Below are 16,032 nucleotides of genomic sequence, written 5' to 3'. Positions count from 1 at the left end.
GTAAAACTAACCAATGAGTCATTCAAGCATATTAAAAGTCACCCACCTCAAGGATAGACCACTGTTGTGTCTATATTTATCACAAATTGTAGACATAAATGAAATTAAAATGTATTGCACTGGAAGTAAATAAACCACTGAGGATGAGAAACAGGGCTGGGCCTCTAAATTGCACCATAGAAGGTCCATAGATGTGAACCAAAATGAGATTTTGTGGATATGTGCTGCCCAATAATACAATAGGAAGTGACAATCCACTGCTGAATTTGCATCTCTGAAGTGTGGATTTGCAAATCCACACTTCAAACACTTGAACTCAGGACCTTCTTGCTGTGTGGCAACAGTGCTAACCACCGTGCCACCCCCTTTTAATATCTCAAGCAATTCAAAATAATGCATGTACATGGATCTCTTTTGATCAGATAACAACAGTCTGCAGAGCACTTAGCTGTAGCCAACTTCCAGAAAGAGAGTGGCCCTAACTTAGCATTACATAGCATTATATGTACAAAATTGTGCTCCTATCTAATTGGTCAAAACTTTTGGGGGAGAGGCCTTGGTTTAGACTTGGCTTATCCTCACTGGCCCACAGGCTGGTTCCAGCCTGTCTTTCCTGTTTCTGTATAATGACAATGTATGTAATGTGACATAATGTGACATTACCAATAGCTTTGATGTGTCACATGGCCCTCTTCCTATTGAAAAAACAAAAGTTGTATCCAAGATGGCCGACTTCTAAATGGCCACCATGGTCACCAACCATCTTGAGGATTTTGCCCCCTCACATATACTAATGTGCCAAAAACAGGACTTTAATATCACCAACCATTCCCATGTTATTACGGTGTATCCATATAAATGGCCCACCCTGTAGATCAGTGTGTTATCACCAGAAGGTTTCCAGGAGACTGCATGTTGCCATCTGTATTAGGGGGCAGGGACAGCTTTTATTTTATTTACTTTTATTTTACTTTCATTTCTGACAACCTCTATGTGGTTAGATTTTTGAGAAATTGGATCAAAATAATCATTGTCAACATCCATATAAACAAACCTGTCATGAGCAGAGCATTTGAGCAGAGCCAGTGGGTTCATCAGGTACATTTTAGATTTTAGATGTTGAGAAGTTCCTACTGGCAGAGGATGGCAGCACTCTAGTACAACATTAATTAAACCATCATATGCATGTGTAAGAGAAATTGCTCATACAAGTAATTAAACATGCAAAGGTCTAATTAGTGGCATTTAGCTATACTATAAAAGAATGTGTCTGTGTGTGTGCATGTTTGCTGTGTGGCTGTCTCTTTGTTCTCTCACCTGCCTAGGCAGAGACAAAGATCATTCATGAGGAAGTAGCCTGAATTCTCCTCTCCATCAGTCCTTTTAGGGTATGTATGACAAATTTGTGAAATGGTGCCAGGCTAGCAAAAATAATGATTAGGTGACTAATATCAAGTGCATAACATGGCAAAACTAATGATCCAAAGTCATTGAGGGTGATCTTTGATCGAAAGGCATCAGCTGTATATACCCTGTGATGTAGCCAGTCAGTCAGACTTCTGTTGCAGGGTTGTTCATTACTGCAGGTTTGCCGTGATAGCTAGAAGGAGCTTTTTCGATGCCGTCCTTCCTCAGTTCCAGGTTTAAGGACAAGCGTGGCTTCTTGGAGTATTAACACTCTGTGCTAACTTGCAAAAAACCTTTTCACTTGGTTAGTCATATTATTAAACTCGTTAGTAATGTTTTACAGGCTCTCACATGATGTGAGAGTAGAGATGGAACACTAGGCAGTTGTGGTTTTATTCAACTGAAGTGGGTATTGTCACTTCGGTGTGGGGTCATTGTGCTTGTCATTAAAATGAAATTAGAAGTTGTACTCCTATGTGGTACTTTAAAATAAATAAACACACACTCACATCTGATATAACATATAATATACATAAAATGTATGAGGTATCATTAAGTGCCTGATGAAGGTGGCAGATAAATTTAAGGTAAAACCATTATGGAGCTGTCTTTGTTGAGAGAGAATACTGCATTTCGGGGGGGCTGTTACTGAGTCTGGTAGTTCTAGATTTTATGGATTGATAATGTCTAGCAGAAGCAGTTCAAACAGATGGTGACCTGAGTGAGAGCAGTCTTTGATGGTGTCCTGGGCTCTGGAGAGAATGTGGCTGTTCACAAAGTCTGTGAGGGAAGCAAGAGAAGAGTTGATTATTTCTTCTGCGGTGGACAAATTTCGGTGTTAGAGAACTGATCTTAATCTGTACTGGTATTGCTGTGTTAATAACACAGGCAAAAAATATTTATTAATTGTGAAATTACTAAATACCAATAATCAAACAGTATAGCAGTAGAAGGCTAACCAACTCATCTAAAACAATTACGTTTCTCTTCCACACATTTGTATGACCATTGTGTCTGTTATGATACATCCAATAGCTAATCAGTGTCAAAGAGGCCAAGTGGAAATGAGTCTAAATTCTAATGTAGAATTAAATTCTAGTAAAAATAACTAACAGCCACAACAGCGTGCAGGAAAATTTGTTCCAGTACACTGAAAAAGGACTGCAAGGGGAAAAAATAACAAGCGGCAAGAAAAGTCTTGCTCTTGTTCCTAGTTTGTATGATGGAAGTGTTGCGCTGTCAGTAAGAGGGTTAGGGAAGAGGGGGATAAAGGCAACTTTAAGCTTATTAAAACACAAAGGTGTTGAATAGCCAGATTATAAGCACTCCTCCCTAATTTCACAAGCAATGCTGCAAACCACTTTTAAGCCTCTATCATCATCCAGCAGGCCACTTTTTTATTTGCATTATCTTTTTCACTTTTCACTTCTTTTTCAACTGCAGGCAGAGATGAGAGCAGCTGTTCTTGACAGGGACAAATAATTGCAGCAAACGTTTGTAAAGTCTTGGTGTAAGACAAGGGAGCTGCAGCTTGGTGTGATCTATCACAATTGCTGTGTGCCCATTTAATAAAACCCTTTGGTGTCATAACACTAACACCCTTTAGACTTTTAAATGTATCATCTAGGTCATGATGTATTAGAAAAATACTTAACATGCAAAGGAGTTCCAAAATGGCTTGACAAACAATGCCTACAGGCTTTTTAATGTTGTTCCTTTTGTTGACCCGGAGGGCCTCAGAAGCCATTTTATTCCATTTGTTTTTCATAGAGATTAGCCAAAGTGAGAATAATAGCGCTATATCAGGGGCAATTTTGGAATTCAGCTCAAGTATCTCTAAATATATCCTAACTTTTCAATGGATCAATTACGACTCTTTCCTTCAAACTTGATATAGAGTTTAATCATACTACATATAGAGTATTTAGAATAGAGTATCCTAGAGTATTTAAAAGTAGAATGGGAGGCAGAGCCTTCAGTTTTCAGGCCCCTCTTCTATGGAACCAGCTTCCAGTTTGGATTCGAGAGACAGACACTCTCTCTACTTTTAAGATTAGACTTAAAACTTTCCTTTTTGCTAAAGCATATAGTTTGGGCTGGATCAGCTGACCCTGACTCCTCCCCTAGTTATGCTGCAATCTGGTCTTTAAGTCTGACATCATTAGCCGTGCCTGGGCCCAAACTCCGCTGCAGGTCCCTAAGTCACACGATCACTGCGGCATCACTGAGAGTTAAAAACTGTCTAAATTCTTTCATCTGTAATAAAATGATCAGCGTTCTGCTCTACCAGGTGTAACAATCAAGTTTGACATCCAGGCATCCACGAAAACAGAATTTATGACATTTAACGGAGTTAGAAGTTAGCAGGAAGTTTGCTCGCTAGTTTCCATCTAAATATAATATACCATGTTCTGACTGAGAGATTTTTGAAACAAATTAAGACGTACAGCTCTGCTATCGCTTCCAACATAAATGAAGACAGTAAAGTAAACAGCAGTGACATTTGTAGGGTTACTGAAGTTTGGCTAGCTGGTATATAATAATGTGCTATGCGATTGCTAGCAACACAGCTATGTTAGCATAATTAAACAGTGAAGCTGGAGGATGAACACTAACTTTTTTCCACTCGATAAAAGTTAACGTGAGGATTCCTGAAGGTTACGAACAAATGCAATCGCATGGCAGGATGCTGTAAACAGACCGAACTTGAGTCGGGAGAACAACTGAGATAATCCATCCACAATACGAGGTTAGTCATTAACTGCTTTCGCAGATCATTCATCCCAACAGCAGTTAGACTCTATAACTCCTTAATCACGATGTCATAAGTCACTGGACACTGTGAACATCCACGGTCACCACTTCATGCATAATGGACCTTCCATGTGTATGGACATGTGCAGGTATATATGTATGTATATCTATACATATGTATATTTAGTGTGTACATGTGTGTGTGTACATGTCTATAAACAGGAATAGTAGTGGTACAATAGCTATATCAAGCTATATAGTTTATGTCTTCCATATTTCCAACCATATCCATAATCACATACTGTGTATGCTACCATTGTATATAGTGTATTATCTGACTTTTTTTCATTGATTGTACTTATTGTATTTTTGTATTTCCTTCTGATATCTGTACCTGAGCTGAGGTGACGCAAAAATTTCCCCGTTGTGGGATCAATAAAGTCTTATCTTATCTTATTTTGTTAATATACTGCTGTATGGGCTGGGCTGTAGTTACATCATAAGGTTTTACAAACTGAGCTTTAAAATGAATAGAGGTAATAAAAACTGAGAGAGGCCGACAGTGATCACTGACTGTTTTTAGGGGCTTGTTGAGATTAAATAGAACAAGATACAAACCATTAAAACATGTTAAATACACAACAGCCTCATTAAACGCAGAGTAGTTTAAGCACGGAAGAGGGATTTGTCACGTCATCACTTAAAGACCGGATAGGTGCAGGCTGCTGGGGGATTCCCATGGTGCATTGAGTATTTCTTCTTCAGTCACCTTTCTCACTCACTATGTGTTAAACTGTTAGCAGTCGGACGTACCGCCCACGGGACATTGGATGGTTTAGGGGACTAATAGGACTGCTAAGGGGTTAATATACCTCTCTGCATTGAACCATACCTGTTATTAATCTCTGGCTCTCTTCCACAGCATGGCTTTATCCTGTCTTTCTTTCTCTCACCCCAACTGGTCACGGCAGATGGCTGCCCCTCCCTGAGCCTGGTTCTGCCAGAGGTTTCTTCCTGTTAAAAAGGAGTTTATCCTTACCACTGTCGCCAAAGTGCTTGCTCAAAAGGGGCCATATGATTGTTGGGTTTTGTAGGATTGTAGGGTCTAGCTTACAATTTAAAGCGCCTGTTGTGCTGTTGTGCTTTGTCAATGTATAAATAAAATTGAATTGAACTGAATTGAATTTATATATCAAATGATCTACTGGCAAAAATCCCTTTGCACTCAGCCCCTTACCAGCCTTTATTTGAAAAAGCTTTCAATATAGACTGATATCCAAACCCCCACACGATGCATTTTAACAGGTATTCGAACCAGATACTGAAAAAGTGTAAATGCATCTGGGTGGAAATTGATATGGGTGAATGATCTGTGATTAGTCATTATGTTCTTCTTCTTTTTTTTTTTTAGCAACACAAGCTCAAATGTTGTTGTTCCGCTATCTTATGAAACCTTATAACCTTCATCTTTTTCTTTTAATATCAGGGTTCAGCTGTTCCTTCTGGACTGGTTTACTTTCTAGCTTTCCTGTTGATAGTTCTTTATTTAAAATTCAATTAACAGTAGTTAATTTCCTCAGGTAAAGTCTGCAGAATTGCAGATTTGCAGCATGTTTACATAAAATGTGGTTGATAGTATTTGCATCTTCTTTCAAAAGAACCATTTTTATTTTCTCCAAAACTTAGGGTTAGTAACCAGGGTTGACTTTGATCTCAGAGGGTTAAGCTCTGTGTAGGTGTGCCCCAGTCTATCTAATGACTCTCCCTGCCCTCATAGTCCTGCTCAAAGAAAACCTCTCGGGTGAGAAAAAATTGAAGAACCATAACACGGAACTAAAGTTAGATATCAGCGATAAACCCCAGCTACTTGGAACCAGTGGAAATGAACTCAAAGCAAGAAGTAAAAAAGTAACTTTTCTGAAGGCTTTTCTATCAGCTGCTTTGATGCTAAGCCTTGTGCTATTTTAATGTAATACAATTGTAAAAGGGAATATCAGCTTTATCCAAAGGTGGAAAGTAACGAATTACATTTACTTGCGTTACTGTAATTGAGTAGTTTTTTTGTGTATTTGTACTTTTTAAAGTCATTTTTCAACTCGGTAATTTTACTTTTACTTAAGTATATTTTTTAAAAAGTATTGTACTTCGCTACATTTTCAATCACACCCGTTACTGAGTAAATTAAAAGAACAAACAAAAAAAAAACCCCAACATTGCGCTTCGGAAATACTGCAGGGAATGATGGTAGTAGAACAAATTGGCGTTGGGTCATGATAAAGATGGAGTCTGACATCAGTGGTACGGATCCAGCGAAAAAAGAAACCCCGTCGAATTCTGCTGACCCTGAACTCGAAGAAACCGATGTGAACCCCTGGCCGTATTTAAGGGACCATTTCGGCTTCAAGTGCAAGAAAGGCAACAGCTTTATTATGCAGTGTAAGCTGTGTTTGCCCAGAGAGACCGAGTTAGCAGCTTTTAAAAATTCCACATCAAACCTGCGCAAGCATGTAGAGGTAAGTTAAATGAAACTTGTACATTTATTTTAGCAAAAAGGCTGTGCTCAAGTTAATCACATTAAGTTAAGACATAAGCTGTTATTGGGCACATTGTTGTCCACGCAACTTAATTTTTTTTTACTGGATTGGTAAATTGCCAAAAGAAAATGTGTTTACTCACATTTTTCCTGTTTGTTAATAATAATAATTTATTTTTTAAAAAAATAGTTAAATTAGACAGAAGACAGAAGCGGCTACTTTCTTACTTAACCCACATATGTTCACACTGCAGGCAAAAGAATAACATGTGCTATGTGCAGACGTGTTTTTTTCTGTTCTCAAACTGATCTCCCTGTTGGAGCTCAGTCTGGAGGAGTTATTTTTTTCTCCTTATCTTTCCTCATGTTGTGCATTTTCCATTGTTATACCTCTCTGACCTGTCTTCCCCATGTGATGTTTGTGTAATGTATGTATGGTCAGAAGGGTAAGATGGTCGGCAGCCTTAACCCAGTTTCCTTCGGGGTCAACCTTCAGGATCAATGAAGTTTTATTGAATTGAATTGAATTGCTCCTCAAAGTTAACAGAGCAGGGCCAAGTTAAAAAAATTAAAACACATTTTTATAGCAGCTGCCGTACAGCTCAATTCAGTACTTGTTCTCTTATTTGACAGTTTAGAACACATTCTCATGTAAAATAATTATATGGTTTTGACAGTTTGGTTGGTTGGTTTGATGACCATTATCCATTTTGATGTATAGACTTGCAGTTTAACTGCCACTGCACTTTAATTAGTAAAGTTTTTCTTTTAATTAAAAAACAACTACTTTGAGATTTATCCCATTGTCTTTTTTGCACTGTTCAGAAGAGGCTGTCCTCCTGCTGACAAAAAAGTAACTATGTAAAATTTCAGCAAAGTAATAGTACTTTTACTTGAGTAAAATATTTTAGTACTCTTTCCACCTCTGGCTTTATCTCACTCACAATTTTTATTCGAATGAACTGCTGCAGTTCACGGATGCCATACTCACATTACATGGAGGGCCACATACGGCCCACTTTAATTGTAAGTAGACCGGACAAGTGAAACTGCACTTTCTGGCGGTGTAAAACCTTTTAAGTACACATTTAAATCCTGAGATTTCTCAATATAAGAATATATGAAAAATAAGTTAAAGTTACAGAAAAAGTTTTGGTAGCTAACTGCTGAGACTCTTGTATTTATAACACAGAAAGAGTTGGTTAATATGAAAAAAAAAATTCTTTATTTAACTGAAATTTCTATAGCGGACAGAGGAAAACTGGAATTTTCCTATCATTCAATTTTTTTTATTATCTATTACTTAATTACTTTGGTGTAGTATGGGGAGGTCTTTATCAGCAGGAAAAGCTGTAAAACTGCTAGAAAAAAACAGGCCAAAAATTTATGCCCTTCTTCTTATTTTCCAAAGTCATCCAGCAGGGTGTTTGCAGGGCTGATTCTGGCCCCGGGCCATATATTTGACATCCATGCTGTAGAGGGTAAATTTGCCTCCGCACTTAACCCTTGTATGATATTTGGGCCAAGTTGTCCTGGGAATGTCATTCTTGCTGTTGTCTACAGAATCAGAATCAGAATCAGAATGGGGTTTATTGCCAGATGTTGAGGTTTACAACATTAGGAAATTGCTGCGGTGCTTCAGTGCAAACAATAAGAATTAAAGTGCTATGTAGAAAGAAAGATATGTGCATGAGATATACATGAGATATATACATGAGAATAAGACTTATGAGTGCTACGTAGAAAGATATATACATGAGTGCAGGTGGTGATCAGTGCCAAACATGAAATGATGCAGTGACACAGCGTAGGGTCATGTGTTAGTGGCGGGGACAGTCATGTGGTTATTGTTCATGTGTCCAACAGCAGAGGGGAAGAAACTGTTCTTATGGCGAGAGGTTCTGGTGCGAATGGACCGGAGCCTCCTGCCTGAGGGGAGCAGGTCAAACAGACTGTGTCCAGGGTGAGAAGGGTCAGCTGAGATCCGAGCTGCACGCCGCAGTGTCCTGGAGGTGTACAGGTCCTGCAGAGATGGGAGTCTGCAGCCAATCACCTTCTCAGCAGAGCGCACAACACGCTGCAGTCTCTGTTTGTCCCTGATAGTGGCTCCAGCGTACCACACGGTGATGGAGGAGGTGAGGATGGACTCGATGATTGCAGTGTAGAATTGCATCATTGTCCGTGTTGGCAGGTTGAATTTCTTCAGCTGCCTCAGGAAGTACATCCTCTGCTGGGCTTTCTTGATGACGGAGGTGATGGTGGGCTCCCACTTCAGGTCCTGGGTGATGGTGGTACCCAGGAAGCGGAATGAGTCCACAGAGGTGATGGGGGTGTCAAGAGCGGATCAAGAGCGGAGCTAATTGAAAGTCTGTGGCATTCTGAAACGCAGAGAGATATTTTTAAAACTACGATATCTCTTCATGTATTCTCAAGGATCATCAGATTTGATGATTGGGAATCAAGACCTGTTAGAAGGCAGAGTCAATCTGCACTGTGTGGGACCAGTGGGTGGACCAGCTTCCTGGCTTCATGACACTGGGCCCAATGTAACTGTGCACAAATGGCTTGTGGGGCCGCTGCCATTTCAGGCAGTATACACCTTCAAAACCAGCAAAGTATGGTATCAAAATGTGGGCTGCTTGTGATCTTGCTTTATTTTATGTATGGAACGTGTAAAAACCAGGGAACACAGGTGGTGCTATGCCCTAATGACAAAAAAGAATCATGCTTTCGTAGTTAATTATTTTCTGGATGAGATCAATTGCAATCATTAAACAAATATGTTTTATCTATATCTATAATCTGGTGCGCCTTATTTATGAATTCTGGTGTGCTTACTGACCTCGAACCGATTTTGTGTGGTACACTCTAAAAACTAAAACTGACATTTACTTAAAATTTTTGAGGCAACACTTTTACACTTAAAAATATTGAGTACATTGGAAACCAGTCAAATCTGTTCAATATACTTGATCAGTTGAATAACTTAAGCTTAAACATATTAAGTTGAAATGAACAATTATAGTTGTTACACAATCATGAAAAAATTGAGTAAATAACACTGACATGCTTGGTCAATGTAACTAAAATATAGATGTCAGTTAATCAAAAATTTTGTTCCATTTACTTAATCTTATAAACTGAACATAATCAAAATTGTACTTAATATTAAATATGGTAAATGGCCTGTATTTGTACAGCGCTTTAAACTACATTCAGTCATCCACCCGTTCACGCACTGGTGATGGCAGCTACATTGCAGCCACAGCTGCCCTGGGGCACACTGACAGAGGCGAGGCTGCCGGACACTGGCACCACCAGGCCCTCTGACCACCACCAGTAGGTGACCGAGACTGTCGGTGCCAGGGCTCGAACTGGCAATCTTCCGATTACAAGACGAACTGCCAACTCTTGAGCCACAATCAGCCCCTAACATTCAAATATGAATGTTATTGTATTTCACTGGTAGTCTAAGTCTAAGTCTTGTGTGTTTCATAATACATGTATGAAAAATGACCACATGTTAACATTTTTCCAAATGAAAATTTAATTTTCAGAAACATGGCAATAACTCGAAATAAACAAGCACTAAAACGACAAGAGCCTTTCCCCTTTTAGCTCAAAGCCTCACATACTTGAGGGATAAATGGCAAACCAGGAGAGCAAACACAAAAGCTCAGAGTATTTAAAACATTTAAAACTAAATGAACAAAAACAATGAAAAAGGCTCATGGTACTCAATTACTCTACGTTTTACTTACACTTTTCAGTTGTAGTTGCTGACAATAAATAATATTGATTTGAATAATTAATGATTGTAGTACAAGATACTGATGAGTATAGATACCTATTTCTCAAATATTTTGATTCAATTTTAAACAAAAATATTAAGTGGATGCAAAGAAGGTATTCTGTGAACCACATACGGAATTTATTGTCTAAGATAAATATAAATAAATACCTTAATTTAACACAAACATTAACATTTTAGCCATTTATTTCAATTTATCAAACTCAAATAATTACTAAAAGGATATTCATAGATTTTATCAGGCTCATCTAACTTATATTTATAGTGATATTTACTAAGCCTCTGAATTACTTTTTAGTGTATTTTTAGTGTATTTAGTGTATTACTTGTTAAATAAGAAAAACCATCCAGCAAGATATAATAATACTTGTAAAGCCCAGCAATCATTATGATTGTTGGGCTTTACTCACTATTATTGTAGGTTTTTGACCGTACAATATAAAGTGTTATATAAATAAGATTCAACTAATCCTAATTGACTATACAATGTGGGCAAATGCAAATGACAAAGAGGCAGGAAAAGAGAAAACAGACAACTATACATTGTTGGAACTCTACACTGTACATTTATACAAGCTCTGAACACACTCAGACTCTGGTTGTTGTACTCTGTTAGTACAGAAATACAACAGCAGAACAGATCAGCCATCAGCCATTGCTAAAAGTAAACTGTCACATGCAGAAGTGCAGTAAAACTAACATGTCGCAACCAACAACTTTACTATGTGTACTGTACATAATGTCTTTATATATGCTGATTTCCTGTCCCAGTACTCCCCTGGCTGTAGCTCAGGTCATCTACTTTTGAGAAAGTTACTGGTTTGACCCCAATGCTCCACCTGCACGCCAAATATTCTTGGGAAAGATACTAACTCCAAGTTGTGTTCCGATGACTCCTTCGGAATATGAAGGTGTATGAATGTCAGATAGAGAAAGAGTGTTTGTATGAACAGAGGTAAATGAGGCAAGTTGCACAAAGTGTTCTGAGTGTTCTGTTAAAGTAAAAAAGTGTTATAAACTATTTAGCTACCAATGTCTTGAAATTCTTACAGACAGCGGCAGCATCTTAAACCAAGTATACTTTTAGAAATCAGGGTAATCAAATACATATATCATATCAGTATGTAACTCTACTTCTTTTAATTTAATTTGCTGTGAAACCACTGTTTGTGAACAGCTTGTGTGATCTTATGTTCAATTGAACGTACTAGTTTGGCATCAGTGGTAAGTCTTAGTTCCAAGAAAGTCCTAAACTTCATCAATAACTGGAAAAGTTTTCAATAGGGCCTTGAAACATGCTGACTTATGCAGTGCTTGTAGATTTTTCTGTGGAAAAAAGGACACTTTGAAGATCCCACTTCCATCTTATATCAAAAGAACCTCTACTGGGATGCAGACCTGAGACCTGACCCAAAGTCACTGTTATATGTTGAGGTGGTTTTTTTGTGGTATCTACCTGTTGCAGACTTTGGCAGTCTTGGCTATCCTTTCAAAGTATTAATGTTTTATTTATGCCTGCAGTTGAATTGAAAGTTTAATTAATTATGACAAGAGGGTTAATTATCTTAATAGAAGACATTTAAGATATTAAATTAGCCTTAGCTTAATGTCTGTACTGTATACTGCAGGAAACATATTCAATTAAACTATAACCCAGTGCTCTTACAGAAGGATCTTAACCACAGCCTGAGTGTGTTCAGAGCTTGTATCATTGTACAGTCAAACTGGCCTAAGGGCACGACAATCTATATTTGTCTCTTTTCTCTTTTCCTGCTGTTTTGTCTTTTGCTTTTGGTTTGTCTCTCTTCTTTCACAGCTGCTCATCCTGCTGCAATGGCAGCACAGCTTGAATCTTCCACTTCCTCTCCTCTTCTTTTTTCTTCTCAAAGCCTGGGAAGGATCGATAAGCCAGTGCACACGCTGCCTGATGATCTAGCCTGAGAAGTGTCTTTTGGGAAACTTTAAGGGGTAGCTGGCATGCTGCCGAGTACCTGCTTTGCCATAATTCCAGAAGCCAGCAGGGCATTAAGAAAACAAGAAATGGGGATAAGGTAGAGCCTTGTTTCACTTTTTTTAGATCAAGAGTTTCTTTGAAAATTCAAACCTATTTTTGTCTTGAAGGTAGTGAAGTCAGTTGGTAAGAAGAAATAAATCATTACTAAATGAAATAGAGTGTGTATAGCTACCTAACAAGTCAGTGCTACATGCTGTCAAACACGTGTACATAATGCACATTTCTTGTTTTGTTTTTGGTTTTTTTGTTTTGTGGGGGGGGGGTCACAGCTGGATCACAGGTGGGGCAGTGTATTCATTTTGCCTCTCTTATATATATATATATATATATAGCTGACTCTGCCATGTTTTCATGTGTTTCTTCTTTCCGTGTGTCCGCTACCTTAAAACGCTTGGGCTGCTCTGACCGCCACAGTTTCACAGTGGTCATGCGACTGCATGGCCACATATGATTGGTAAAAGAGTTACAGGAAACTCCACTGGTGGCATGATCCATTATTAGTAGTTTTATCTAATGTGTGAAATGAATCTTTTTTTTTTAAAGTAACGAGTCGAATATCTCGGGGTCTTGTTCGCGAGTGATGGGAGAAGGGAGCCGGAGATCGACAGACGGATTGGGGCTGCGGCTGCAGTAATGCGGACGCTGCACCGGTCAGTCGTGGTGAAGAGGGAGCTGAGTGTAAAAGCGAAGCTCTCAATTTACCGGTCGATCTACGTCCCTACCCTCACCTATGGCCACGAGCTGTGGGTAGTGACCGAAAGAACGAGATCGCGGATACAAGCGGCAGAAATGAGCTTCCTCCGAAGGGTGGCTGGCCTCTCCCTTAGAGATAGGGTGAGAAGTTCGGCCATCCGGGAGGGGCTCAGAGTAGAGCAGCTGCTGCTCCACATCGAAAGGAGCCAGCTGAGGTGGTTCGGGCATCTGGCAAGGATGCCCCCTGGGCGCCTCCTGGGCGAGGTGTTCCAGGCATGTCCCACCGGGAGGAGGCCCCGGGGCAGACCCAGGACACGCTGGAGAGATTATATCTCTCGGCTGGCCTGGGAACGCCTTGGTATTCCCCCGGACAAGCTGGAGGAGGTGGCTGGGGAGAGGGAGGTCTGGACCTCTTTGCTTAGGCTGCTACCCCCGCGACCCGACCTCGGATAAGCGGATGAAGATGGATGGATGGATGGAGTCGAATATTGCCAAATGAAGCAGAGTAAAAGTACCGTTTCTTCTTCACAAATGTACTCAAGTAAAAGTAAACAGTATCATGCAAAAAATGTACTTTAAAAGTACATTGTTTTTTCAAAAACTTACTCAAGTAAATGTAAACGGAGTAAATGTAACTCACTACTACTCACCTCTGATGGTAACAAAGAGAGGGAAGGTAGTCAGAACCAAGGGGATTGAATTACCAGAAGGCAATACTGCAGACATCGAGGACAGCTACAAGTACCTGCAAATCCCACAGGCAAATGGAAACCACGAGGAGGCCACTAGAAAAGCTGCAACCATGAAGTACCTGAAGAGTGTCAGGGAAGTCCTGAGGAGTCAGCTGAACAGTAAGAACAATATCTGGGCTTTAACACCTACGCCCTGCCGGTGATCAGATACCCTGCTGGGATAATAAGCTGGCCAAAGGAGGAGATTGAAGCCACTGACATTAAGACCAGGAAGCTCCTGACCATGGATGAAGGGGTTTCATCCCGTTCAGACTGTATGCGAAGCAGAAGGAAGGAGGCCAGGACTAGTGAGTGTCAGAACTACTGTCCATGATGAGACAACAAACCCCACGTGCAGGTGTGTAAAGATGCTCCTGAGACAATCCAGCACATAACAGCAGGGTGCAAGATGCTAGCAGGCAGGGCATACATGGAATGCCATAACCAAGTGGCCGGCATAGTATACTGTGAAGTATTCGAACTGTGCCGAGTATGGCCTGAAAGTCTTGATGTCAAATTTGGAGACACACCCTAGAGTGGTTGAGAATGACCGTGCTAAGATCCTGTGGGACTTCAGATAGAGACGGACAAAATGGTAGTGGCTAACCAACAGGACATAGTAGTGTTGGACAAGCTCAGGGAGATGGCTGTACTGATAGACGTAGCAATACCGAATGTCAGCAATATCAGGTAGAAGGAACACGAGAAGCTGGAGAAGTACTGAGGGCTCAGAGAAGAGCTTGAGAGGATGTGGAGGGTGAAGGTAACAATGGTAGTTGGAGGACTAGGTGTGGTGACTCCCAAGCTAGGCAAGTGGCTCCAGCAGATCCCAGGAACAACATCGGAGATCTCTGTCCAGAAGAGCGCAGTCCTAGGACCAGCTAAGATACTGCGCAGGATCCTCAACCTCCCATGCCTCTGGTAGAGGACCAAATTCAAATTCAAATTTTATTTGTCACGTACACAGTCATACACAGTACGATATGTAGTGAAATGCTTGGACAACTGCTCGTGACCTAAAGAAAACAAAAAAGGAAAAGGCTATGAACAAGATAGGAAATAAATATGAAAAATTAAAAAGGGTAAATTTAACTAGGAAACCAGAGCTTGAAGCATAAAGACTGCCAGCAGGGGCGAGAAGGGAAATTTACAGAGCCCCTCTGATGACATGGTCCAAAAAAGAAATAAATTGTGGCCACAAAATACTACTTCGTGGACACGAAATGGGTATAACGTGCCCACCAAATACTTATTTGTGCGAAATACTATTTCAAGGGCCAGCAGGCATTTTGTAATTTCATAAAATTACAAAATGCCTGTAAGGTTGTCAAACAAAAGGCAGGTCTTAATTGATGCTAAAAAATAATATTGTATTAGATAGTTACTAAAATATTAGCACCCATCAACCATTAGCAGTTACCTGATAACCCAATTACCCATCTGTTGTGTTATCAAGGTAGCATCTAGTGGCTGTGACTATTAATTAAATGATAGGATCAATGTTGGAACTAGGCAGCAAACATGTCTGTAACATTAATAGACAGTTTTGAAAGCACTTTGAGTTCTCAGTTATAATAGAAAAGCATTATATAAGTATCAGCCCGTCTGATTTAATCACCAAACAGGATAATACATTTTTGGGGGGGACTGAAAATTAAGTCCCGACTAAATTTGGGAAAAGTCTATATAGAAAGAGTGGACGTCTACCAACTCCTTTTGATCACAATTTTATGGATTATTGAGCTGCTCCAGTCTCTTTGAAAAAATGTAATAACATTAAGAAACATCACTGAAATGAAAATGGCATAATAGACTAGTCTGCAAAAACACTTACATGTCTAACTGGGTCATAAATCAGCACGGAGCAGAAACAGTGCATTTTGGTCATCAATTGACAGGGTTAAACTAACCAGCTATAGTGTGCTTTTCTGAACATATGGCTTTGGTATGTTGGTGTGCACAGCAAGGGTCCAGCCAGTCACAAAGAACAAAGTGCTGCTCAGCAGGCAGCCTCTACCAAGCTACCTGTCCATCACTCTCTTTCCTGGTTTCACACAAATGCTCTGCACTTCCTAAAAAAGTGCTACAG

The sequence above is a fragment of the Haplochromis burtoni genome, unplaced genomic scaffold (assembly GCF_018398535.1).
Source record: "Haplochromis burtoni strain Fernald_Lab_line unplaced genomic scaffold, NCSU_Asbu1 Contig_527, whole genome shotgun sequence".
NCBI lineage: Eukaryota > Metazoa > Chordata > Actinopteri > Cichliformes > Cichlidae > Haplochromis > Haplochromis burtoni.
This window is presented reverse-complemented; position numbering follows the sequence as displayed.